Here is a 23,849-nt window from a genome sequence, read left to right as displayed (position 1 = left end):
GAGGTGCATGCCCTAACTTGGCAGGGTTATGTTGCTCATATCGTGCGTATGGTATCTTGCATTGCTATGTCATTTGCTTAGTTTAGACATGCTTTGTGTGAATGCCACATGTTTAGTGTTTAATTACCATATATGTGAATTATGCAATGCCATCTTGTTGCAAGACATTATATATGTGAATTATGCAATGTTATCTTGTTGCAAGGCATTATGTATGTGAATTATGCAATGCCATGCTGTTTAGGCAAGCGTCATATATGTGAATTATATCATGCCGTCCTTTTTTGTATTTCTCATTGCTTTTGTCGACAATGTTTGTATATTCAACGGCTCTTCCTGTGCATCAGCCACTTGAATTGGTGATGGAGAAATCTGGAGTGAAAACAAGGTCTTCAGAGCAGAAAATACTACCTGCTGAAGCAGATATCTTGCTGGTTACAGATAGCTCTTCAGAGGAGGATTCAGAGGTAGATGACCAGTCCTATCATCCCCCTGAGGTGTATGCTCAAATTTGGCAGGGTTATATTACTCATATAATGCATATGTTGTATTGCAATGCTTAGTTTTTACATCATATACACAATATTGAATGTCATCTCCTTAGTTGACACATCATATATGCGATTGCCCTCTGCTCACTTCCTTAGTATATAAATCATATATTTGAATTATGTCATGCCATGATGTTTACATAGACAACATGTATCTGAATTATGGCATGCCAACCCATTTTCTAAAGACATAATATAGTTATATCATCTCATCCTGTTTACATAGTCATCATATTAAAATTATGTCATTCTATCCGTGAATTATATCATGCCATCATGTTTCCATCGACGGCATGTTTGTGATTTATGGCATGCCAACCACTTTAATAGACACAACGTATAGTTATATCATGTCATCATGTTTACATAGTCATCATATTTTGAAGTATGTCATTCTATCCTGTTTAGTTAGCCATCATACATGTGAAATTGTGTCATGCTATCCTGTTTAATTAGCCATCATATATGTGAAATTATGTCCTGCTATTCTGTTTGCTTAGACAACATAAATGTGAATTATTTCATGCCCTGTTTTCTTCCCTACTATCCATTGCACATGTCTATCTTACAATGTCTGTACATTCAATTACTTTTCTTGTTTATCAGCCATTTCAATTTGGAGGGAGTGATGGCAGTATCTGTGGGAGTAAAAACACGGTCTACAGAAAAGATCGTGCTACCTGTCGATGCAGATAGAACCACCGTTGTACTTGCCCAAGAACCAGCCCCACCACACATAACCCACACTCATGCAGATTGTACCCCTACCCAGTTGGACAGAGAACCAGCTACACCCCTTCTAACCCCAACCCCAGCAGATAGACACCCAGTTCCTGTTGACACAGCATCGTCTCCACCACAGAGCACACAAACACGAGCCGTTAGTAAGGCAACTGCAGTGCCCAAATCACAAGGACCACCACTCCGAACCCAAAGTCAACGCTTAAAGCAGAAGACGAATTGTTCTCAGGTCAGGTTCCGTAGCTATGGTTCATACTACTTTGCTCTTGCATCACTGTATTTACTGATACCAACTAATTTCAAATTTGAAGGATGCAATTGAAACTCCAATGGCGCAACATGTATGTTTTAAACCTGTTTCTTCAACGTGTTTGGCTGTTTGCTATTGTAACTTGCTCTATGTTGATTTCAGTTTCAATTGAATAAACAATTATGTTCTCATGCCATGCACATTACAAGTGTTGTTATTGATGTGTAGTTTCCCACACCTATATTCTATCTATGCTGCTTTGTCTTAAATAGATATGATTCGAACTGTATCTATCTTGATTTGGCAACATAAACTAGAATGATATAGACCATACAGTGACCATACTACATACATATATGTTTGTTTGTTGTTGTCATCCTGTCCACCTTACTACTAAACTGGTTTACCAAAATGAGTTTCATATACTACATTGTAAACTTGAGATGTGTTTGTTTGTTTCTCTGGAGAAGAGTACCCTGTTATGCGATGGTAAAGGAAGTAATGCTGATAAGTTTCAAGATAGTGAGACATCTCTGTTGGTCTCCAAGAAAGCTGATAAAAACTATATTGAAGGCACTGAGACAACCCCAAAGTCCTGTCTTGATGTAGTGTTCGAGTTACTGGCTACCACTGCTGGCACCAGCTTTTCGAACTCATTGCCTGAATCAGTTCGGCTTCTTGACTCTCAACTTCAAGTTGAAAGACATCGATCAGATTTTATGCGACAGGAAGCCGAAGGACTGAGGAAGTCCCTGCAGAATTCAGATGCATACTTTCTGGTGCAACAGCAAGCGCCGGAGGACTTAAGCGCCAAACAAGAGAAAGTTAATAAGCTTGCTAAGCATCTTGCCAGCATTATGGGTACCCAGGATATTGTTTCTTGAGCTCTTCTGAAGTGGTTTCAGTTCTGGACTTGTTTTGCTGCGGCGTTTATATGCTGATGTGTTCCCTATATTTGCACTGGTGGCGAACTTTGATGCCCAGTGGATGTAATATGTGTAATAGCCGTGATAGCCTAGTCTAAGTTGCTTGCTTATTTATTTCCTTGGTGTCTTGTTTATTTGTTTGCTTGTAGTCAATGCAGTTCTTTTTCTGCGGTTTGCTAGTGGCTGCAATAACCTATTTTTTAAAACTAGGCCACAATAACCATGGGCTAATATTTACTGTAGTGACACTGGGCCTCCTACGGGCCTTAGAAACAGTGGGCCTTCTACGGGCCGTATAAACAGTGGGCCTTCTACGGGCCGTAGAAACAGTGGGCCTTCTACGGGCCGTAAAAACAATGGGTCTTCTACGGGCTGTATCATCAATGGGCCTTCTACGGGCCGTATCATCAATGGGCCTTATACGGGCCAAACAGACCGCATTCTGGCCATAAATGGGCTAGAGTTGGAATCATCCGTTCATGGGCCGACCATAACGGGCCATCGTTAATAGGCCGTATTTGATGACGCTATGAAAATGGCCCAACATATTAACGGACCACAAACGGGCCGACTGTAACCACGGGCTAAATTTGGCCCACAAGCAGTAAATGACAGTAACGGGCCGTAAGTAAACCAATGCTGGAAATGAGCCCAAGAATAAATGCGCTATGAGAAGGCCGAAAGATAACATGGGCTGGAGACGGCCCAACGGAATAACGGGCCGTTAATGGGTATAAAGTGATACACTGTTCATTACGGGCCAGTTTCACCACGGGCCGTTAATGGGTGTAAAGTGATACATTGTTCATTACGGGCCAGTTTCACCACGGGCCGTTAATAGGCCAAGAGTTACATAGGGCCTCATATGGGCCGAAAGACGTCATGGGCCATACATGAGCCAGAAGTGAAAACGGGCTGGAATCATATTGGATGGCCTAGATGATGCTACTGGACCTAATTCGGATAGGGTGTAATAGGCCTTGGGTTAGCGGGCTGTAAATGGGCTATATGCGAATAGGCCGTTAACAGGCTTTCCATGGGCCGGCCCGCCACCTTTTGACCAAGTCAAACGGGCTGGCCTTTTCACAGGAATGGGCCTCTGTTGGGCCGTGCCACGTGTCAATGTATCATAGGCGCCTTCTGTCCAATGAGTGGATGACATCTATCCCGACGATGAGCCGACATGTGTTTCCTCCAGCCAATGATGATTTTACACATGGAAAATCCCCATTGGTCGGGACTGTTAACGGGTTATCAGATCCAAAACCCGACCCGATAGCTTAACGGTGTTCCGTTACGATGGATGCCACGTGTCGGTCACCCTTGAAGAAAGCACTTCTGTGACGCGCGATTTATCATCATGGAAGTGGGCACTTCCGTGATGATAATTTTGGTAATGTCATGGAACACTTCTACACAACACAGGTATGACTATCTTGATTCTATCATAAATTTTTCATGGATGTACATGCATGACGAAAAACGCGACCTACTGTGACAAACACATATCATCATGGAAGTGTATTTTTTTTTGTAGTGCCTTCTCCGGCGAATGTCCGAGGCCGAGCCTCCTCCTCGTCCAGGACCACCTCCCCTTGTCGGAGCATGCCACAGATAACGACCTCAACCACTGGGTCATCTCCTGGCCCTTCCCTTTTATTTCCGTTTCTTCTTATTGTCTCTCCACTATAAACTCGGTCGCTCTCTGTGTTTGTTCACAGGAGTAGCAGCTGCCATGGACGCCAGTCCCGCCGCCGCCCTGCCAAGTCTATCCCGCCGGAGTTCCTCGTCGTCGGGAACCGCCTCCCCGACCCTTGGACTGCCCGGATCCACTGCGCCCGCTGGTCCCCTAGCTCTGCATCGCGCCTCTGCCCGTCTCCTGCATCGCCATGACCTGCTGCTGCTGTCTCTGTTGGTAACGCGCAATAGGAGCCCGCTCATCCACGTTGACAGCAGCCACTCCATGCACGGGCCATGATCCTCCCGCTGCCCAGCTCCCATCTCCACCAACCTGAGCATGGCCTATGGTGAGAACCCCCAGCCCATCTACCGATTGCCTCTGTGCACTGTTGGCCAGTCAGTTTCAGCCCGATAGTATTTGTTTCCTGACCTTTAACCGGATAGCTACATGTTTACAGATTGGACCCTAAACTTCAAGCATATAATAACTCATTAACCGTGCATCGGACTAAAGCAAACTATATATGTAAAATGCTTAGAATTTCATCTAGTTTCATAATATGCATCTTTCATCCATGTTTGAAATGTTTAAATTGACATTTGCATTTAATTTCATGACTAAATAACCGTAGCTCCGTTTTAAATAATTTTTTTATGTAAATAGGGTAGAAAAATGCATAGATTAACTTGGTGAACTTTATTTTCATGTTTAAGAACTCTAAAATTGTGTATAGGGCAGAACAGTACCAAATTCAAATGTTGCATATGGTGACTTTCCAGAATAGTTGTTTGTTGTTTCCAGCCTCATTTAAACTTGCCTAAATACTTAGTTTACTTATACCTCACCTCTTTCCATGTCTAACAACATTTAATATTGTTGGGTACATAAACGAGAGTGAACTAAGTAATTGAATGTGGTGTTTCGTCAATATGGAACTTGTTTCATATTGAGCTCCACTTAACTTGTATTGTTTGTTGCACCTTGCCATGCCATGCCTCATTAAACCGGACATACATCATACTTAGTTGTGCATCATGCCATCTTTATGTGATGGTTGTTTACTATGTTGTTTGTCTCTTTTCTGGATGTGCTTCTTTTCGATAGTTCCGATTACGTTGTGATTGTGAGGATCCGTTCGACTTCGTTGGTTTGTCTACTTCATGGATTCGGTCTTCTTCCTATCGGGATTTCATGCAAGATAACTGTCGCCTTGGATCTCACTACTATCTTTGCTTGCTAGTTGTCTCGATGCTATCGCAATGTCGCGCTACCTACCACTTGTTTATCGAGCCTCCCAAATTGCCATGATAGCCTCTAACATTTTTCCACCATCCCAGCAAACCATTGTGTGGCTACGTTACCGCTTTGCTCAGCCCCTCTAATAGCGTTGATAGGTGCAGGTGAAGTTGCAGATTGTTCCATGTTGGGACATGGATATCACAATATCTCTTATTTAATTAATGCATCTATATACTTGGTAAAGGGTGGAAGGCTCGGCCTTTTGCCTGGTGTTTTGTTCCACTCTTGCCGCCCTATTTTCCGTCATACCGGTGGTATGTTCCTTGATTTTGCATTCCTAACACGGTTGAGGTTTATGGGCCCCCTTGACAGCTCGATTTGAATAAAACTCTTCCAGTAAGGCCCAACTTTGGTTTTACCATTTGCCTAATAACAACTAAAACTTGCATCGGGACCGGCTAGCACCCGAGGTTTCTTAGTCAAAAACCCGGGCCAGTGCTCCTCATGAGTGCTGGTCCAAAACAGAGTCTTGTGCGGCTTCCCCCGGGGCAACTCGGGTCTCAGTTGTTGTACGCTGCACTCATACGACCGTGGCGTCATATGAGATACTTGCGGCTACTATTAGGGTGTCAGCACATCGAGAGGTATTGCTGGTTTTGTATTACCATTGTCGAAATGTCTTGTCAACCAGGATTCTGAGCTTGACCGAATTGTTCTGGGAGGTGGAATTTCCTCCGTTGATCGTGAGAGCTTGTCGTGGGCTAAGTTGGGACACCCCTACAGGGTTTAAACTTTTGAGAGTCATGCCTGCGGTTATATGGCAAATGGGAATGTTTAATATCCGGTTGTGGAGAACTTGACACCAGAGCTGAAATAAAATACACCAACCGCATGTGTAACCGTGGCTGTCTCTTTTCGAGCGAGTTCGAGAAGAGAACATGGTGGGGTTATGTTTGAATCCTAAGTAGTTCAGGATCACTTATTGATCATCACTAGTTTGCGGCCGTTTGCGTAGTTTCTCTTCTTAATATTGTACTCGTAAGTTAGCCACCATACAATGCTTAGTGTTGCTGCAACCTCACCACTTATCCATTCCATACCCGTTAAGATTTGCTAGTCTAGATACCCATGGTAATGGGATTGCTGAGTCCTCGTGGCTCACAGGTTACTACAACAACCATTGCAAGTACAGGTAATGCGATGATCATGACGTAAGAGCGATGCTTGATTGTTTTGGAGTTCTACTTCTTCTTCTTCTTCTTCGATCAAAGGAATAGTTTTCGGGTCGGGTGCCTGGGATTAGAAGGGTGGATGTCGATCTTATTATTCGATTGATTTCATCCGTAGTCGGATCCTGTTCTTTTGTATGATGATTGCTATGTATTGATGAACTGTTGGATGAATGATGTAGCTTGTGGCGAGTGTAAGCCTTTATCTTGTATTCTCATCTATTGAGTACTTGGTATGTTGTAATGATATCCACCTTGCTATGCGCTCGAAATGTGGTGTTGCCCCAAACATGAATTCATCATGTGATTGGGATAGAATCGCATCTTGGGAGCCACATCAGGAGACTCCGAGGCGTGTACATCCCCACTCATTATTACATGAGAGTGTCACGAGCGGAGACTTGAGAGGCACCAGGCGCTCGCCTGCTACGGATAGAACTTCTGGAGGTGCTGGATGTTCCAGGCATTCTGGATGCGCACCCTGTCCTGTGTCTCCAGGCACGCGGCACCAGCCCTGGCGACACGAGCGATCCTGAACGAGCCCTCCTACATAGGCGGGAGCTTGTGAAGCCCCTCCCTGGAGAGCACCCGCCTCAGGACAAGGTCACCCACCCCGAGGGTCCTGGAGCGGATGCTACAGGAGTGATACCGCCGCAGCGCCTACTGGTACCTCTCAGCACTTAGTGAGGCTTGGCGGCAGGCCTCCTCCCCGAGCACGAGGTCTATCCCCCGTGAGGCGTGCTGGCATGCCTCGCCAAATGCCAAGACCCGCGGGGAGCAATGTTTGACCTCATGAGGGAGGATCACCTCAGCCCTATAGACGAGGAAGAACGAGGTCTCGCCGGTGGGCTTAGTCGAAGTGGTGCGGATGGACCACAGATTGGACTGAAGCTCACCGAGCTAACCCATGACGCAGGCCTCAAGTTTCTTCCTGAAGCTCCTTGTCTTGAGGCCCCTTAGGACCTCCGCGTTGGTGCGTTCGGCTTGGCCGTTATTCCGTGTGTATGTCACCGAAGCGTAGCATATTTGTGTTCCAAGGTTAGCACAATATGTTTTGAAAAGGCCGCTCGTGAACTGAGAGCCATTGTCAGTGATGATACGGTTGGGGACCCTGAAGCGTCTTACAAGGCCCTTGATGAACTTGACAGCCAAGCCAGCTGGGATGGTGCGCACGGGCTCCACCTCCGCCCACTTGGTGAATTTGTCGATGGCGACATAGAGGTAGCGATGGCCCCAGGTTGCTTGGGGAAACAAGCCCAGGATATGCAGCCCCCAGAGCATGAACGACCATGAGAGTAGGATGGTTTGGAGGCCCTGAGCGGGCTGGTGGATCTGTTTGGCATGGAATTGACATGCCTCACAGGATCACACCAGCTCGGTGGTATCGTTGAGTGTCGTGGGCCAGTAGAACCTGCTGCGGAACGCCTTGCCCACGAGGGTGCGCGATGAAGAATGGTGCCTGCAATCACTCCATGGATGTCGGCCAGCAACTCGCGCCCTTGCTCCTTGGAGATGCATCACAGCAAGATATCATTCGGGCGCCTTTGGTAGAGCTTGACGTCCTATAAGCAGTAAGAGGTGGCCTGGTGCCTCGGAGCAGGTACACCTTGAACTCTTCAGTCCAGCACCCCTCCTGAGGTTCGAGGCCCAGGAGCAGGCAGGCTCCAATGGTCAGAGTTCAGGACGGGGCACCTGTGGAGGGGGCCATGGGTGGCTCCTCCCAAAGCAGCGCAGGGCCTACGGCGGGGGGAGGGGTGGGGGTGGCGCCGATGGCTTGAAGAGCCCTTCCTCGAAGACGCCAGACTTCTGGGCTCACGCCAGGATGCCCTCCTGGCGATGTCGTCTGCCTCCTCGTATGTGCCATGAGGGACGTGGTACAATTCCAAGCCCAAGAATCGTTTCTCAATCTTGCGTACCACTTCTATGTCCGCCTCCATGTGCTCATCCTTAGGCTTGTATTCCTTGTTGGAGAAGTTGACGAGGAGCTGAGAATCGCCCTTGATGGTGAGACGCTTGACCCCCAGGGCCGCCGCAGCCCTGAGGCCAGTGATAAGGCCCTCATATTCTGTCATGTTGTTGGAGACCTTCTCACCATGCTGGAAGTAGAGCTGCACATCATAGTATAGCTTGTCATGGGTTGGCGACATGAGTACGGCTCCAGCCCCCGCACCCTGGCGCACGATCGTGCCATCAAAGTACATGACCTAGCCATCGGTCGCCTCATCACCGGGAATGAGGGAGTGGTCTTCACCCATCCCCTAGTCAGGGGTGTCAGACCATTCTGCCACAAGGTCAGCGAGGGCCGCGCCCCTGATGACCCTGGTAATGTTGAACTCTAGCTGGAACACTTGCAGCTCGATGTTCCATTCAGCAACCCTCCTCGCGACATTGGGTCTACGGAGCACCTTCTCTAGGGGGTACGCGAAGATGACCTTGATGTGATGGCCTTGGAACTAGTGTCGCAGCTTCCTGGAGGCGATGGGGAGCACGAGCAGGACCTTCTGTAGCATGGGGTAGCTTGCGCGTGCGTCACGCAACACCCTGCTGACGAAGTACACAGGGTACTCGACGATGGAAGAGGTGTTGACAATGTCCAGCCCTTCTTGAGGCGAGGGGGCCTCGGGAGCCTTGCCGTCCAATGGGGTAGTCGAGGCCTCAGGAGCTCCATTTTGAGGTGGCAATGACGCGGCTGTACGCGGGGCTCTACGCCGCGCACCGGCACCTGCATGCTCTTCGTAGACCGCCATGAACGCTGCGCTAGCTGAGTGGGGTGTGCCGGCTAGGTAAAGCACCAAGGGCTCAAGAGGATGCGGCGCCACCATCACCGGTAGGCTGGTGAGATACCTCTTGAGGCCTTGAAAGGCCGCCTCGGCCTCCGGAGTCCATTCAAACGGGCCCTTCCTTTTCATCAGCTTGAAGAACGGGAGGGCGCGCTCACCAAGCTTGGAGATGAAACGCACCAATGAAGTTACGCAGCTCGTGAGCTTCTACATCTCCTTGCGCGTCTATGGCAAGATCATCCTTTCTATTGCCTTGATATTCTCTGGGTTAGCCTCGATCCCTCTATGTGACACCAGGAAACCCAACAACTTGCCGGACAGGACACAGAACACACACTTCTCCGGATTGAGATGCAGGTTTAGCTTGCACAGGTTTGCGAACATTTCCTCCAGATCTTCGACAAGGGTCCTTGCTTACCACGACTTGACCACTATGTCGTCGACGTATGCCTCGGTGTTCCTCCCGGGCTGCCGGCCCAGAGCGATGTGCATCAATCGCTAGAAGGTCACGCCGGCATTCAGCAGCCCAAAGGGCATCCAGGTGTAGCACTACACCCTGCATGAGGAAAGGAAGGTTTTCTTCTTGACGTCCTACACCGCCATCTTGATCTGGTGGTAGCCCGGGAAGGCCTCCAGGAAGCACAGCAAGCGCACTCAGTGGTGGAGTCAACGATTTGGTCAATGCACAGAAGAGGCAACGGGTCCTGAGGGCACGCCTTGTTGAGGCACATGAAATCGACGCACATGTGCTCCTTTCCGCCCTTCTTGGGGACAATGACCGGGTTGTCCAGCCAACCCGGGTGCCGCACCTCCCGAATGATGTTGGCCTCTTGCAGCTTGTGGACCTCATGGACAATGAACGATTGCTTCTCCGGAGCTTGCTGAGGGAGTCATGGACTAAGGGGTCCTCGGGTATCCGGCCTGTTGGACATGGGCCGGACTAATGGGCTGTGAAGAAACAAGACCGAAGACTCTCTTGTGTCCAGATGGGACTATCCTTGGCGGGGAAGGCAAGCTTGGCAACCCAATATGAAGATTCCTTTCTCTGTAACCGACCTTGTACAAACTCTAGTCCCCTCCGGTGTCTATATAAACCGGAGGGCTTACTCCGGATCGGGGGACAATCATAATTATTGTCATACAGGCTAGACTTCTAGGGTTTAGCCATTACGATCTCGTGGTAGATCAACTCTTGTAATACTCATATTCATCAAGATCAATCAAGCAGGAAGTAGGGTATTACCTCCATAGAGAGGGCCCGAACCTGGGTAAACATTGTGTCCCCTGTCTCCTGTTACCATCGACCTTAGACGCACAATTCGGGACCCCCTACCCGAGATCCGCCATTTTTGACACCAACATTGGTGCTTTCATTGATATTTCCACTGTGTCGTCCTCAAAAGGTTTGATGGATCCTTCAATTATCTACAACGATGCGGTCCAAGGGGAAGTCTTCCTCCCCGGACAGATCTTCGTGTTCGGAGGCTTCGCATTGTGGGCCAACTCGCTTGGCCATCTAGAGCAGATCGACAGCTACACCCCTGGCCGTCATGTCAGATTCGGGAGCTTGAACCACGTCGCAGATATCCGTAGAGACTTGTGTCGGATTTCGGGTTCCGGCAGACCCTTGAGGTTCGAACACTGGGGTGCGTGCGGAGATCTCTCCCCTACCGATCTACGTCCAATCTCCTCGCGTGATCTAAGCTGGAAACAACGAACAACACGAGGGACACGAGGTTTATACTGGTTCGGGCCACCATTGTGGTGTAACACCCTTCTCCAGTGTGTGGTGTGGCGGATTGCCTCAGGGGCTGATGATGAACTATACAAGGGAAGAACAGCCTCGCGAGATGTGTTATTGAGCTGATGCGATGAACTGCTTTGGTGAGTTCAGTCGCCTCTCTCTCTCTCTCTCTGCTAGAGCTCTACCAGATCTCTAGATGTCCCTCTACTCTGTGGTGGCTAGCTCTATTTATAGAGGCCCTGGGCCTCTCCCCAAATAATGAGCGGGAAGGGCGCCAACAATTGGCCGTTTTGAAGGGGAACATCTAGTACAAGTTATCCTGACCAAAGGTGGTCTTCGGCTGCCAAAAGCACTGGTGATGACGCCGTCTTGGGCTCCACGGTGACCTTCGTCCTGCCGCCCTGCTGGTCTTGGTCTCGTTGCATCGGAATGGTAACATTTGCCCGATGCCTTGGCTTGTGCTTGCCCCCTTTGCACCAAAGGGAAAACAAGGACACTGCGCAGGCCGGCGCCCGCCTGGTCTCGATCGTCATGGCTTGCGTCACGGGCACCTCGCGAGGCACCCCTGCCTTGATCTCTCCACCTCCTCGCGAGCCAGCCTGATGAGGCTGCCTCTAAGGAAGCTTTCCGTCGTCCGCCCCGCGAGGCTTGGCCCCTCGCGAGGTTCTTGAGCTTGAGCTGATGAAGATGGGCCGCGCTAGGCCCCCACATGAGCCATGCCACAGGCCGCAGGCAGGCAAGTCAGGGGACCCTCGTTCCCAGAACACCGACAGTAGCCCCCGGGCCCAAGGCACGCCCCGGCTAGGCCTGGCAGGGAAGCGAAGGGGCAAGCGCGAAGCGCCGCAGGCCCCAACAGCCTGCGGCCTTGGGTGCCGCGTGGTGATTGATTGGACGTGGGCGTCTGCGCTTCCCCATGATGCCTCGGCGGCCGCACAACTTGACAAGTCCCTGCATGCAGAGAGACCGGTCATGATTACCTGCGATCGTGGTGCTCGGCGGTTGGCCTCCTCCGGCTATAAGTACGGGGCTACATAAGCCCCTTCAGCCCAGCCCTTCTTGCTGCTCCTTTTCTTCTTCTTGGCTACTCGCCGTTCCCATGGCTCCAAAGAGATTCTCGGCCGCGGAGAAAGGAAAGGCCCGCCTTGCATGGCCTGACTCCCCCCCCCCCGACCAAGTGCGGCCGAGGCCACCCGCGCAAGTATTCCACGGTTCCCTGTGCGGTGGTGAGCGCCCGGCCGTCGTTGGGGGGCACGCCGTGGCTACGCGCCCCCTAGGCCACGCTTTCGCTCTGCGGAGGTGCTGCCAGAGTTCGTCGTGTGGTCAGCGGACCCAACCAGCTCCCGGCTCTAGCTCCCCCATTTCTTCGTAGGTGAACTGCCGACCAGCGCCCGGTGCGGCCTCTGGCTCTAGGCAGACGGCTGCTGCAGCAGGGCCTCCTGGGCTTCGCTGGAGGTCTTCGTTTCTGGGAATGGGGCCCTGACCCGCGGCTGGCAAACGTTTGCCCGCGCGCACAGCCAGGGCCGGTGGTGCACCCTGCACTTCAAGTTCGATGGTGGCGCCACCCTCTACATGAGGGTGTTCGGGGAAGACGGTCGTCGTGCTAGGTTCTGCCCCAAAGATGACGACCGCGGCCGCCTGCCCAACCCCAGTACCGACCAGGATGAAGACGACGGCAGGCGTACAGGCGGCGGTGCTCGGGGTTCGCTGAGCTTAGGCGACTCCCTCTCAGGCAGCAGCTCCTCCAGCGGTGGCCGCGACCAGCCCCACTCATTATTACGTGAGTGTGTCACGGGCGGCGAGCTTCACAGGCATTGGCCTTCTTCACAGGCACCGGGCCTCTCCCAAAATGCGGCAGCTTCACAGGCATTTGCCTTCTTCAGCAGCACCGGGCCTTTCCCAAAACGCGGCAGCTTCACAGGCATTTGCCTTCTTCGAAGGCACCGGGCCTTTCCCAAAACGCGGCAGCTTCACAGGCATTTGCCTTCTTCACAGGCACCGGGCCTTTCCCAAAACACGGCAGCTTCACGGGCATTTGCCTTCTTCACAGGCACCGGGCCTTTCCCAAAATGTGGCAGCTTCACAGGCATTTGCCTTCTTCACAGGTACCGGGCCTTTCCTAGGCACTAGGCCTCGCTCAGGGATAGAACCTCCGGAGATGTTGAATGTTCCACACGTTCTGGATGGGCACCCCCTCCGTGGTCTCCAAGCGCGCGGAGCCTGGCCTGGAGACATGAACAACCTTGAACGGGCCCTCCCACATGGGAGAAAGCTTGTGCAGCCCCTCCCTGGAGAGAACCCGTCTGAGCACGAGATCCCTTACCTCAAGAGTTCTGGGGCGGATGTTGCGGCAGTGGTATCGTCGCAGCACCTGTTGATACCTTGCCGCTCGCAGCGCGGCTTCCCGACGGCGTTCCTCCCCCAGCACGAGATCTGTCCCCCGCATGGCGTCCTGCTGCGTCTCGTCGAACGCCAGGACCCGTGCGGAGTGATGCCTGACCTCGTGAGGGAGAACAGCCTCTGCTCCGTAGACGAGGAAGAATGGGGTCTCACCAATCGGCTTGGTCGCAGTTGTGTGGATTGACCACGGCACGGACTGGAGCTCGTCGTACCAGCCCCTGCCACAGGCCTCTAGCTTCTTCTTGAAGGTCCTGGCTTTGAGGCCCCTCAGGACCTCCGCGTTGGCTCGCTCGGCCTGGCCATTGCTTCGGGGGTGTGCTACCGAAGCGTAGCATATCTACGTTCCAAGGTTAGCACAGTACGTTTTGAAGAGATTACTGGTGAATTGCGAACCGTTGTCGGTGATGATGCGGTTGGGCACCCCAAATCGGCTCACGAGGCCCTTGATGATTTTGACTGCAGAGCCTGCCGGGATTGTGCGAACGGCTTCCACCTCAGCCCACTTGGTGAACTTGTCCACAGCGACGTAGAGGAAGCGATAGCCCCCGGGCGCCCGAGGAAACGAGCCCAGAATGTCCAGCCCCCAAACTGCGAACGACCATGAGAGGGGTATAGCCTGTAGACCCCCCGCAGGCTGATGGATCTTCTTAGCATGAAACTGGCAGGCCTCGCAAGCCTTCACCAGCTCAACGGCGTCGTTGAGCGCCGTGGGCCAGTAGAATCCACTAAGAACACCTTGCCGACGAGGGTTCGTGACGACGAGTGGTGCCCGCAGTCTCCGCCATGTATGTCCACCAGTGGCTCCTTCCCTTGATCTCGGGAGATGCAACATAGGGACACGTCATTTGGTCGCTTCCTGTAGATCTCTCCATCTCTGATGCAATAAGTTGTGGCTTGTCGCGCCACACGCTCTGCTTCCTCCTTGTTCTCTGGCAGAGTCCCTTGCATCAGGTAGTTCTTGAGCTCCGGGATCCAACACCCTTCCTGAGGCTCCAATGCCAGGAGCAGGCGTGCTCCTGAGGCCGGGCCGCAGACTGGGGCTCCTGAGGCAGGCGGCTGAGGGAGCTCCTCCCTTGGTTGCACCGTGCTCGATAGTGACAGCACCGCCGAGGGTTTGAAGAGCCGCTCCTCGAAGATGCCAGGCTCCTGAGGCAGCCGCCGAGATGCCCTCTTGGCAATGTCAACAACTTCCCGATTGGTGCCGCGGGGTACGTGTTGCAACTCCAGCCCCCAGAACTGTTTCTCCATCTTGCGAACCTCAGCGAGGTAGGCTTCCATGTGCTCATCCTTTGGCTCGTATATCTTGTTGGAGAAGTTGATGAGGAGCTGCGAATCGCCCTTGATGATGAGGCGCTTTACCCCTAAGGCAGTTGCGGCCTTCAAGCCTGCTATTAGGCCTTCGTACTCCGCTATGTTGTTGGAGACCTTTTCTCCATGCTGGAAGCAGAGTTGTACGACGTAGTAGAGTTTTTCCTGGGTAGGGGATACGAGCACTGCGCTAGCTCCCGCACTGTGTCGGGAGAACGCCCCATCAAAGTACATGACCCAGCCGTCCGGTGCTTCACTTCTCGGGGAAAGTGATCGGTCTTCGCCTGCCTCGAGACCCGGTGCTTCTGCCCATTCTGCCACGAAATCCACAAGTGCGGCTCCCTTGATGACTCTGGTCGTAATGAATTCTAGCTGAAATGCCTGTAGTTCAATGTTCCATTCAGCAACCCTCCCAGCTGAGTTGGGGCTCCTGACTACTCTTTCCAAGGGGTATGCTGAGACGACTTTGATGGGATGGCCTTGGAAGTAGTGGCGCAACTTGCGTGAGGCCACTAGCAGCGCGAAGAGGAGTTTTTGAGGCATGGGATACCGTGCCCTCGTGTCCCGTAGCACCGTGCTGATGAAGTACACGGGATGCTCGACGAGGCTGAGGGTGATGGCGCAACTTGCGTCCTCAAGAGGTCGAGGCGTCTCTTGAGACGGCGGAGCCCCCGGTACTTGGTCGCCTGAAGAGGCCTCTCCTGCTCCAGGTGCGTTCTCCTGCTGCGGTTGTTCCTTTCCGGCTGCGGTTGCGGCTTTCGCGAGGTCCTCCTGGCTCTGCTTCGTTTCAGTTCGGACGGTCGATGCGGCCTTGGCACAGCGCTCCTCCCTGACCGCCACCAGGGCTGCGCTAGCAGAGTGAGGGGTGGCCGCAAGGTAGAGCACTAGGGGCTCCCGAGGACGCAGAGCTACCATCACTAGTGGGCTGGTAAGGTACCTCTTGAGGTCTTGGAATGCCTTCTCGGCCTCTTCAGTCCATTCGAAGGGGCCCTTTTTCTTCATTAGCTTGAAGAAGGGCAGCGCTCGTTCCCCCAGCTTGGAGATGAAGCGCCCCAGCACAGTTACACGCTCGGTGAGCTTCTGCATTTCTCTGAGGGTCCTTGGTGGGCTCATGTCTTTGATTGCCTTGACCTTCTCTAGGTTGGCCTCGATGCCCCTGTGGGACACGAGGAAACGCAGGAGCTTGCCCGAGGGGACTCCAAACACGCACTTCTCTGGGTTGAGCCGTAGGTCCACTTCATTGAGGCTCGCAAAGGTTTCTTCCAGGTCCTGTATCAGGGTTCTTGCCTCACGAGACTTCACCATAATGTCATCGACGTAAGCTTCAGCGTTCCTCCCGAGCTGCCGGCCTAAGGCGACGTGCATCAGCCGCTGAAAGGTCGCGCCTGCGTTGCGCAACCAAAATGGCATGCACGTATAGCAGTACACTCCACACGGGGCCAGGAAAGCCGTCTTTTCCACATCTTCTTCCACCATCTTGATCTAGTGATAGCCCGAGAAGGCATCTAGCAAGCACAATAGGTCACACTCTGTGGTGGAGTCGACTATCTGGTCAATGCGGGGGAGCGGAAATGGATCCTGCGGGCAGGCCTTGTTGAGGTTGGTGAAGTCGACGCACATGCGCTCCTTTCCTCCCTTTTTTGGCACAACAACCGGATTAGCTAGCCAATCAGGGTAGCGGACCTCGCGGATAACTCCTGTCGCCTCTAGCTTCCAGGTCCCTTGAACGATGAAAGCATGTTTCTCAGTGGACTGCCGCCTCGCCTTCTGCTTCACGGGGCGCACATTGGGGCACACGTTGAGGTGATGCTCAATCACTTTCCTTGGGACCCCTGCTAACTGATCAGGTTCCCACGCGAACACCTTCTTGTTCGCACGCAGGAACCTCACCAGGGCCTTCTCCTGCTCGGGCTCGAGGTTGGCCCCTATGGTGAAGGTGGCGCCAGTGGATCCGTCCTTGTCGACTGGTACCTGCTTGGTTTCCGCCTTGTCTTTTGTGAATAGTTGCTTCTTTTTAGCCAGCGCAGCCCCCTTGGGATCAAGGGCGTCGGTGCTAGTGGGTTGTGCCACCGCGGCCGCCCTGAAAACAAGCTGGAGCACCTGCAGCGCATCCCTTGTGTCTCCTGATACGGTGAGGACGCCGCTACTCCCAGGCATCTTCATGAGGTTGTACGCCAGGTGAGTTGCTGCCATGAACCGAGCCAAGGCCGGATAGCCGAGGATGGCGTTGTAGGGGAGGCCAATGGGGGCGATGTCGAAGTCGATCAGCTCCGTGCGGAAGTTGTCGTAGGAGCCGAAGGTCACAGGGAGGCGGATCTGTCCCAAGGAGGCGGTGGAACCAGCTCCGACGCCCGAGAAAGGCCTGCTGGGTTGGAGCCGCTCCAGCGGCATGTGGAGGAGGCTGAAGGCCTCCACCGAGAGCACGTTGAGGCCGGCACCACCGTCGATGAGGGTCCTGGTGACGGCCACTTGGTAGATGGTGGGGGTGCACAGCATTGGGAGCGTGCCTGAACCGATGGGGTTGAAGGGGTGATCCTCCGAGTCGAAGGTTAGATCGGCCTTGGGTGCCACCCAGCCCGGTGGGGCTTCTCGGTGCTTCGAGGTGGTGCTGATCCGGCGGGTGAACGGCTTGACGTGATGGCTCGAGGGTGGTGCCTGGGAGCCACCCAGGAGAGCTGTGACGACGGGCGGCGCTGGTGCGGCAAAACAGGCGAGGAAGAGGTCGTGCAGCTCCTCCCAGGAGGTGTCAGAAGTCGTCGGCAGGTGGAGGAGCCACACGCGCAGGACGCCGGTGAGGGCCATGGGGAACCAGTTGGCCATCACCCGGTCGTCGCCCCCGGCTCTGAGGACGGCCTCCTCGTACACCAGCAGGAAAATCATCGGGTCTGTCGCGCTGTTGTAGCACAGTGGCATCTCTGGCTTGAACTTGCGTGGCCACTCCACCTGTCGCAAGGCGGGGGCCAAGGCCCGGAGCCCCTGGCCCTAGTGCCAGCATCCATTGCTAGAGCGGGTGGCGCGTTGTCCGCCATGAGGGCGGGATGCGATCTCGGGGGAGAGCGGGTCGTCAGGAGGGAGAACTCCGGCGCACCCCAACCTGGCGCGCCAAATGTCGGATTTCGGGTTCCGGCAGACCCTTGAGGTTCGAACACTGGGGTGCGCGCGGAGATCTCTCCCCTACCGATCTACGTCCAATCTCCTCGTGTGATCTAAGCTGGAAACAACGAACAAAACAAGGGACGCGAGGTTTATATTGGTTCGGGCCACCGTTGTGGTGTAACACCATACTCCAGTGTGTGGTGTGGTGGATTGCCTCACGGGCTGATGATGAACTGTACAAGGGAAGAACAGACTCGCGAGAGGTGTTCTTGAGCTGATGAGATGAACTGCTTTGGTGAGTTCAATCGCCTCTCTCTCTCTCTCTCTCTCTCTCTCTCTCTCTCTCTCTCTCTGCTAGAGCTCTACCAGATCTCTAGATGTCCCTCTACTCTGTGGTGGCTAGCTCTATTTATTGAGGCCATGGGCCTCTCCCCAAATAATGAGCGTGAAGGGCTCCAACAATTGGCCGTTTTGAAGGGGAACATCTAGTACAAGTTATCCCGACCAAAGGTGGTCTTTGGCTGCCAAAAGCACTGGTGATGACGCCGTCTTGGGCACCACGGTGACCTCCGTCCTTCCGCCCTGCTGGTCTTGGTCTCGTTGCACCGGAATGGTAACCTTTGCCCGATGCCTTGGCCTGTGCTTGCCCCCTTTGCACCAAAGGGGAAACAAGGACATTACGCAGGCCGGCGCCTGCCTGGTCTCGATCGTCATGGCTTGCGTCACGGGCACCTCGTGAGGCACCCCTGCCTTGATCTCTCCGCCTCCTCGCAAGCCTGCCTGATGATGCTGCCTCTGAGGAAGCTTTCCGTCATCCGCCCCGTGAGGCTTGGCCCTTCGCGAGGGTCTTGAGCTTGAGCTGATGAAGATGGGCCGCGCTGGGCCCTCACTTGAGCCACGCCGCAGGCCGCAGGCAGGCTAGTCTGGGGACCCCCGTTCCCAAAACGCCGACAACTTGATCTTCGATGGATTCGAGACCACGGCAGTCGCTCCCCGTAACCTCGATGAACATGACCTAGATCTATCATCGGGCCATACCCAAGAAATTGCACCTGTAACCGCTCTGGCCTTAGATCCGGACCAAACCGTGCCATCCGAGGATAGGAAGCTCAACCCCGCCACGGAAGCCGCGGACTACACGGTGTTGGAGCCTCACACAAACGTAACCTCCGGTAATGGATGTGTCTCCAGAAAAATCATTTCCGGTTATAACTTCCTAACTATGTGCGTCCATGCATGTCGAGCATGATCGGTCATCGATCGCCGAATTCAGCGTCGCAGACATCTTCCGGCACTCAACTTTGGGTGATGTGTTGAACTCATTAAAAACTCTATCCTTAGCGGGGGATTCACATCCGAACTATATCCGGTTCGAACTAGAAGCTGATGACAGGGAATTTCGCTCCCCACCCGCCACCCACTTTATAGCCACTGTCAAAGACTTAACAGACATGCTCAATTACGGCTCCGAAGACATCGACGGTATGGACGACGATGCAGATGAGGAGCACGGCCAAAACCTGCCGCTTACCGGATGCTGGATGGCCACCTCTTCGTAAGACGTATACATGGTGGATACACCTAAAGAGCCTAATGATGACGACAAAGAAGACCCAGTCGAGGATAAACCTCCTAGGACACAGCATAAGCGCCGACGTCAGTGGCGCCGCTCTAAATCACGCCGTAGCAAAGACAGCAAAACCGGCACGGGAGACGATAACACTCCGGACGATGCCGAAGATAGAGAAGATCCCGACGAACGAACTGTTGAACAGGACAATCGGGAAGATGGGCAAGTTAGCCCTAATGAACAGGCCATAAACGAAGATTCAGAGGACTACATTTACCTTCCTCTCTCCGAGGAGGAGGTGAGCCTCGGCAACGAAGATTTTATCGTACCTGAGGAACCTCTCGAGCAGGAGCACTTTAAGCGCGAGTTAATAGCCACTACAAGGAGCCTGGAAAAGAAGCGCGAGTTAATAGCAAATACAAGGATCCTGAAAGGGGACAAGTACTACACCTTATCCTGGCGAAAGGTGGTCTTCGCCTACAAAGCTTCTGGTCGTGACGCAGCGGTGGGCTTGGCGATGACATCCATCCTGCCATCCTGGTGTAGGATCGAAAGTAGGTCTAGAGGGGGGTGATTAGACTACTTGACCAAATAAAAATATAGCCTTTTCCCAATTTGAAGTGTTGGCAAATTTTAGCAACTAGTAAAATTCAAGCAATCAACCTACACATGCAATTCCATGAGTGTAGCAGCGAAAAGTAAAACATTGAATATGAAGGTAAAGGGAAGGGTTTGGAGAAGGCAAACGCAATGTAGACATGAAGATTTTTGGCGTGGTTCCGATAGGTGGTGCTATCGTACATCCACGTTGATGGAGACTTGAACCCATGAAGGGTAATGGTTATGCGAGTCCACGGAGGGCTCCACCCGCAAAGGGTCCATGAAGAAGCAACCTTGTCTATCCCACCATGGCCATCGCCCACGAAGGACTTGCGTCACTTGGGTAGATCTTCACGATGTAGGCGATCTCCTTGCCCTTACAAACTTCTTGGTTCAACTCTACAATCTTGCCGAAGGCTCCCAAGTGACACCTAACCATTCTAGGAGACACCACTCTCCAAAAGGTAATAGATGGTGTGTTGATGATGAACTCCTTGCTCTTGTGCTTCAAATGATAGTCTCCCCAACACTCAACTCTCTCTCACAGAGTTGGCTATGGTGGAAAGATGATTTGAGTGGAAAGAAACTTAGGGAAGGCTAGAGATCAAGATTGTTGTGGATGGATTGGAATGTCTTGTTCTCATCACTTGAGTAGGTGGTTCTCTCTCTAAGAAAATGGGTAGTGGAAGTGTAGGCACATTCTGATGGCACTCTCTCAAATGGCGAAGGGGTGGAGGGGCATATATAGCCTCCACACAAAATCCAACCGTTACACACGTTTGACCCAACTGAGTTAGACCGAATAGAGGAACTCGGTGAGACCGATTTAGTTCAGAATGTGAACGTTAGGAATCTCGGTGGGACCGACTAGATCAACTCGGTGGGACTGATGTGCTAGGGCTAGGGCAAAACATCATCTCGGTGAGACCGATTGCATGAGCTCAGTGAGACCGATTTCAGCAAAGAGTAAACAAAGAGTTGGTTAATCAAACTCAGTGGGACAAATTGCACATTTCAGTGAGACCGAAATAATTACAATGAGCAACAGAGAGTTTGCAAGGCCATCTCGGTGTGACCGAGATTCCTATCGGTGTCACTGAATTTTCTAGGGTTTCTGGCAGTGGCTAGGTCAAAAGAACTCGGTGGCGCCGGATAGATTAAATCGGTGGGGCCGAGTTTGACTTTGAGTTTTGGACATATTTGGAAATGAGAAAGTGGTTGAGGGTTTTGGAACAATATCACTAAGCACTTTGAGCAAATAGACCATTAAACAACACCTCATTCCCTTTTAATAGTATTGGTTTTCCTATGGATTCAACGTGATCTTGGATCACTAAAATGAAAATGAAGAGCCTTGAGCTTTAGCCAATCTTTGTCTTTAGCATTTTGAGGGGTCCACATCTCTAGTCCATGCCATGCCAATCATTGAACTTTCGAAATACTTAACTTGAATGGATATTACTTTAATGAGCTATATGTTGTTATGAATTACCCAAACCACCTGGGGATTAATTACACTTTCAATCTCTCCCTTTTTGGTAATTGATGACAACATATAGATCAAAGCTTCAACAAATGATAACATGAATGAAATACATCGTCGCTATGAGAAGTATGTGATAAGCAAGCGCTACCCCTAAATTTGTGCATTATTTAAAATTTGCTTTTTAATGCAAATGCATAATCAATTAGGACCATGGGTCACTCTTCCATGTCACATACATCTTGGTGGAGCTCTCAAAATGATAAGAGTTAAATAACATGCACTCATCACCAAGGGTAAACATGATTGATCATACACAAATATCATAGATATCATCATACAAGCACACATTAGAGCATATGATCAAACACATGATCACAAGAGTATCTCACGAGCATAACGAAAATATTGTAGCATAGGAAACAAATAAGCAAATGGTAGCATGAGAGGCAATAAAAAGCAAAACACTATCTCTCTCGAAGACTAATGATCTATACACTTTCTCCCTGTTTGGCAACAAGTTACCAAAAAGCTTGAAAATGCATAGTGTTATGCGACACTCTAGGCATGATCTCCGGGAGCTCCTGAAGTGGTATTCTGGATGGTTGCTCCGGTGTGCGTAGATGGCGTTGAGAGGAGGGCATCTGCAAATGCTTTGGCAGAGGTCTATGGAGCTGGAGGAGTAGAAACTGGAGGTGCAATAGTGGTAGTTGCTGCAGGTGCTGAAATAGTAGTCCTGGTGTCACTAACAACTGTCACTACTGAAGACCTTTGTGCCCTTGGCACTCGCTGAAAAGTATTTGTGGTAGATCTATCATTCCTGTCCTCAGCTTCTTCCTGGAGCTTCTCCACTATGGTCTGGATCTCTGTGACCTTCACATCTAGATCATGAAATTTTGTCTCAATGATCCACTCAAGACTCTCTTGATTTAGAGTTAGGGTGGCCAAGCCCTTCTCAATTCTCATAGTAGCCTTAAGAAAATAATTAAGCTAATCCTGCTTGGTCTTGAGCATCACTGTTGAAGCATCTCGTGCACTAGATGCCTTTGTTGCTTTTGCAGCCTTTGCTCTCTCTCTCTTCTCCTAAGCTTCTACACAAGTTGGAAGAGATGCATCCATGACAAACTCATTGTCCTCAAAATCTAGCCTCAAGGGAAGATGCTCTTTATCAAGAACATATGTCCCTATTCCCATATTGGAGTTGATCAACATCTATATGTGAGGGGCATATCCACATGATCTCTTCTGATCAGCTGCTGTTCTCTACACAGTCTAAACAATCGAAGTCATCACTTTGAACTTCTGAGGTACATCAAACATGTGGACCAAGTTGATTGAGTGACCATGGATCATTCTATGATCTCCTAACTTGGGCAACAGAGTGCCTCTCAAGATGGTGTTGATGGTGGTCAGACTAGACAGGATATAGTATATAGACCCGAGATTGTGTGGCTCCAAGGCATCATCAGGAATGATCTTGTACATGTTGGCCATGGAGTTGTGATCCTTCCTACGCTTGGCATATACATCAATGTCATCCTTGTCTTCCTTTGGGGCATTGATCAACTTGGCCCACTCAGAGATTGTAGATTGATATTTTGTACCTTTAGTCATCCAAACAATCCTTCCATCTGGGTAGAAGTGAGCAGTGGAATAGAATTGCATGATCATCTCATCGTTCCACTTGGTCAACTTCTGACCAACAAACTTTTCCACTTCATTCATCCTGAAGCTCTCATGCACACCTGGGGAGTAGTACTCATTGTCATCAATGAATGTCCAGTCAACCCACTTCATGTCACAGACAATGGGTTTCTTGTCTAACAAGAATGTCTCATATCATGTCAATTGTAGTAAGTCTCCCAAATATGGTTTACCCAGGGTATATCATGTCTGTTAAAAAATTTGTGAAGGTTTTTCACAAGCAGGGTCTTGTTTTGCGTGAAGATATCCATAACACCCAGTCCTCCTTGGCTTTTTGGTCTACAAACTGTCTGCCATGCTACTAGAGCTGGCCTATGGTCTTCTTAATCAGGGCTTCTCCACAAGCAGTGTCTCAAATATTTGATTATTTGCTGCTTAATGGTGATGGGTACATCGAGACAACACGTGAAGTAAATTGGGAGGGATGCCAGTATTGATTTTACCAGAACTAACCTTCCTGCTTGAGTCATGAAGGTAGAAATCCCTGCTAGTCTTTTAGCAATTTTTTGGACTATTTGCAAACATTGTTCCACAGTTGGCTCGTGAATTC

Source organism: Triticum dicoccoides, chromosome 3A (assembly GCF_002162155.2).
Source record: "Triticum dicoccoides isolate Atlit2015 ecotype Zavitan chromosome 3A, WEW_v2.0, whole genome shotgun sequence".
Lineage (NCBI taxonomy): Eukaryota > Viridiplantae > Streptophyta > Magnoliopsida > Poales > Poaceae > Triticum > Triticum dicoccoides.
The sequence above is the reverse complement of the archived record's forward strand: the minus strand, read 5'-3'. Positions refer to the sequence as shown.